The sequence below is a fragment of the Chiloscyllium plagiosum genome, chromosome 9 (assembly GCF_004010195.1).
Source record: "Chiloscyllium plagiosum isolate BGI_BamShark_2017 chromosome 9, ASM401019v2, whole genome shotgun sequence".
NCBI lineage: Eukaryota > Metazoa > Chordata > Chondrichthyes > Orectolobiformes > Hemiscylliidae > Chiloscyllium > Chiloscyllium plagiosum.
In genome coordinates, this window is record NC_057718.1 from 100,263,599 (window position 1) to 100,268,459 (window position 4,861).

Genomic DNA, 4,861 nt, shown 5'->3' on the forward strand with positions numbered 1-4,861 from the left:
TACAGCATGGAAACAGACCCTTCAGTCCAACTCGTCCACGCCGACCAGATATCCCAACTCAATCTAGTCCCACCTGGCAGCACCCAGCCCATATCCCTCCCACCCCTTCCTATTCATATACCCATCCAAATGCCTTTTAAATGTTGCAATTGTACCAGCCTCCCCTACTCCCCTCAGGCAGCTCATTCCATACACGTACAACCCTCTGCGTGAAAGATTTGTCCCTTAGGTCTCTTTTATATCTTTCCCCTCTCATCCTAAACTATGCCCTCTAGTTCTGGACTCCCGAACCCAGGAAAAAGACTTTGTCTATTACCTCTATAAGGTCACCCCTCCGACGTTCTAGGGAAAACAGCCCCAGCCTCTTCAGCCTCTCCCTATAGCTCAAATCCTCCAACCATGGCAACATCCTTGAAAATCTTTTCTGAACCCTTTCAAGTTTCACAACATCTTTCTGATAGGAAGTGCAGCACCTCGCATTTATCTGAATTAAACTCCATCTGCCACTTCTCAGCCCATTGGCCCATCTGGTCAAGATCCTGTTGTAATCTGAGGTAACCTTCTTCACTGTCCACTATACCTCCAATTTTGGTGTCATCTGCAAACTTACTAACTGTACTGCCTTTGCTTGCATCCAAATCATTTATGTAAATGACAAAAAAGTAGTGGACCCAGCACCAATCCTTGTAGCGCTCTACTGGTCACAGGCCTCCAGTCTGAAAAACAACCCTCGACCACCACTCTCTGTCTTCTACCTTTGAGCCAGTTCTGTATCCAAATGGTTAGTTCTCCCTGTATTCCATGAGATCTAACCTTGCTAATCAGTCTCCCATCGGGAACCTTGTCAAGGTCAGGATGGAAAGTGTTGGTGAAGTTGATGAACAGTTTCATCACCTTGTGGGAGTACCTTGGACCCCAGCTATACCTCCCACCTCAAACATACTCCATCCTCTTGCACACCTCGGATGCTGCCTGACCTGCTGTGCTTTTCCAGCGCCACACTTTTCGACTCATTAATCTAGAGAGCCAAGTAACATCTAGGACCTGGGTTCAATCCTGGTACAATCTGAATTCAATAAAAATCTGGAATTAAGAGTCTAATGATAACTGTTTTGGGAGAAAATACCCATCTGGTTCATTAATGCCAGGGAAGGAAACAACCATCCTTATCTGGTCTAACCCACATGTGACTCCAGACCAATAGCAATTAACAATTAGGAAGTGGAAATGACACCTAGATTACATGAATAAATTTAAAACAAAATCCAGCAGATGTTTACAGCAAAATTCACAGACAGCAGTGAAATAACCAGATACTCTGCTTTTAGTATAGATGCTGAAAGTCCTAAATAAAAGTAGAAAATGCTGGAGAAACTCAGCTGGTCTGGCAGTACCTGTTGAAAGGGAGATAGCATTAATGTTTCAAGTCAGCTGTGATTCTTCTTCAGATCTTTGTATCATTGCCCTTTATCAGAACACCAAACAGCAGCAAACACTCACAATAACACTTAGCCATAGAGTCTTAGAGATTCCTGATGAAGGGCTTTTGCCCAAAACGTCAATTCTCCTGCTCCTCAGATGCTGCCTGACCTGCTGTGTTTTTCCAGCACCATTCTAATCTTGACTGATCTCCAGCATCTGTAGCCCTCACTTTTGCATAGAGTCATAGAGCTGAGAGCTTATATTTGGGTGGTCACTCCACCAACAAATCCTCCTACATGCCGTCCCATGATTGACCAGAAGACACGCATGGTTGCAGCCACAATGACCTTGAGGACATTCACTTTCTTGACCTAAGCCTTTGACTACCAGGAAATATCTCAAATTGGGCCATCCAGATGGGTTACTGAACTTATCTTGGCCATGCTGAGACCACCGCCTGTGGTCATACTCTGACCTCAGCTGGGTCCAGCCTCTAGGTGCCTGCCAAAATGGATGTGACCCACTGTTTCCTCATTCACACCCTCAAGATAGCCATTGTCCAGTCAGGTTTTGAGAGCAAGGTTGTGTGTGTAATAAACACCACTTTCAAGACATGTGTGTGGATGTGTGGATGCAATAGAAAATGTTTGGGTTTAAACAGTCTTAGCTTGTCCCAGTGATTGTATATTCCAGCAGGATCTTCTCCCGCTTTGCAGCTCCATCTTCATTCCACCCAGTTACAAGCTCCAGACACTCACAGGTGGACACAACAGCAAACACAAGACAAACTGGAGGGAGGTGGACGAAGAAATTCTTTCTATCATGCCTAACAGAAATATACAGAAAGAAAAAATGCCTTACAGCATCCAAAGCTCAGGAATAACATTGGATTGACCAAATATCTTTCAGTGGAGAGCACTGCATCATAAAACGTTTGTGGTACAGATAGTGGCCATGTGCCTCAATGTGTTTGATTTGGCCAGTGACCGAGCCAGCCACTTTCCTGAATGACAGAAAGTTATGGCACTTTAGGTTCATATCTGGATACCTTATTAATTGAGTCAAGGGTAGTTGCCTCCAGTTTCCGTGTAGGCAGTGAGTTCCAGATTCCAACCACCCACTGTATGAACAAAATATAGATCCTCATCTCCATTGTAATCCTTCTACCATTTTAAATTAATGCCCACGACGCACACCCCTCACCAAGATAAATAGATCCTTCTTATCCAAGCCCCTCACAACCCCATGCACCATTACCAAACCTCCTCTAGCCTCCATTTTTCAAATATGCTCTTGCCTTTCCATCTTGCTTTAAGAAAGCAAGAAGGGACGACACGTTATATCACATAACAAGCATGTTTTGTTCATCAATAAATGTGTTGTCACATTTACAATTCAACTTTGGGCTGCTGAGTTGTTTGTCTTCAGCTACTTGTAGCTGATGAACATTCAGGCTACAAGAGCAGGTCAGAAACGAGAAATTCTGCAGTGACTAATCATCTCCTCATTCCCCAAAGCCTGTGCACCATCAAAGAGAATGAGTGTGGCCCCAGATACATGGGTACACGGCCACTTGCAAATTCCCCTTCAAGCCACGCATGAATTGAACCATACCATTGTTCCTTCATTGGAGGGAAGGAACTCCCCTTCCAAATAGCCCTACAATGTCAGTTTCCAGCAAGGGGAGTGGTTACAGTGTCTATTCCAGCAACAAGATTACAGTCTAATCAAGGATTTGGTTACTGTGACTTCCCACAGGGTTAAGTGGTTGCTGTGGGAATCCCAGCAAGTGGGAATTCCAGCTGGAGAAATGTTACTGTGCAAATCCCAGGAGAAAGTATGGTTCCAGTCAGAATTCCAGCAGAGTAGGAGGGTCAGACTGGTAATTCCAGGCAGATGATGTGCTGGGGATCCCAGCAAGGTGGATGGTTCTGACCAAATAGCAAATGCAGCTGGGTGGGTGAGTACACTGGAATTCTTAGCTGTGTAGAAGGGTTAGAATGGAAGCCCATCAGGATAGAAGAATCCCAATGGGAGATTTAGTTTTTCCAGAATGGTGGGTGAAAGATAAAGGGATTTCTAGATATTCGGTGGAATTTTTACAAAATCATTCACAAGATGTGAACATCACTAGCTGGGCCACCATTCATTGCCCATTCCTAATTGCTCAGAGGGCAGTTAAGAGGCAACCACATGGCAGTGGCTCAAAAGTCACACGTACACATGCTGGGTAAGGATGGCAGATTTCCTTCCCCAAACAGCATGAGTGAATCAGATGAGTTTTTCCTGACAATTGACAATAGTTTCATGGTCACCATTAGACTCTTATTTCCAGACTATTATTGAATTCAAATTCTATCACCTGCAGTGTTCAGATTCAAATACAGGTCCTCAGAACATTACTTGGTTCTCTGGGTTAATAGTCTGACGATAATACCACTAGGCCATCACTATCACATTCCAGCAGGGTTTCTCCAGCACAATCTCCAGCAGAGTGCTGATCTCTATGTGATTCCTGGCAGGATAGAATGATCACTGAAATTCACAGGCGGGTAGAGGATCTAATTGATTTCCAGTAGCCATGGGTGGATCATTATGTGATTCTAGCAACCTGGGTTGATCCGTGGTCTCAGTGTGGTGGGTGCTGTGACCCTCAGCAAAGCGGATGGGTGGATCCCTATGACCCTCACCAAGGCCGGTGGGTGGATCCCTGTGATTCTCAGACTGGCTTGTGGGAGGATCCCTGTGATTCTCAGCAGGTGATTGGTGGATGAATCCCTGTAACCCACATTAAGGCCAGTGGGTGGATCCCTGTGACCTTCAGCAAGGCTGGATCCTTGTGATTCTCTGTACTACTGGATCCCTGTGACTCTCAGCAAGGGGTGGTGGATGGATCCCTGTGACCAACAGCAAAGCTGGTGGGTGAATCCTTGTGTTTCTGCGCTGGTATGTGAGTGGATCCCTATGATTCTCCACTGGCCTCTGGTTGGATCCCTGTGATTCTCAGACTGGTCTGTGGGTGGATCCATGTGATTCTCTGTACGGCAGAAGGGTGGATCCATGTGATTGTCAGACTGGTCGGTGGGTGGATCCCTGTGACTCTCAGACTGCTCTGTGGGTGGATCCCCATGATCCTGGGCTGGTCTGTGGGTGGATCCATGTGATTGTCAGACTGGTTTCTGGGTGGATCCCTATGATGGGCAGCACGGTGGCACAGTGGTTAGCACTGGTGCCTCACGACGCCAGAGACCTGGGTTCAATTCCCGCCTCAGGCGACTCTCTGTGTGGAGGTAAAAACAATGACTGCAGATGCTGGAAACCAGATTCTAGATCAGTGGTGCTGGAAGAGCACAGCAATTCAGGCAGCATCCGAGGACAGGCAAAATCGACGTTTCGGGCAAAAGCCTTTCATCAGGAATAAAGGTAGAGAGCCTGAAGC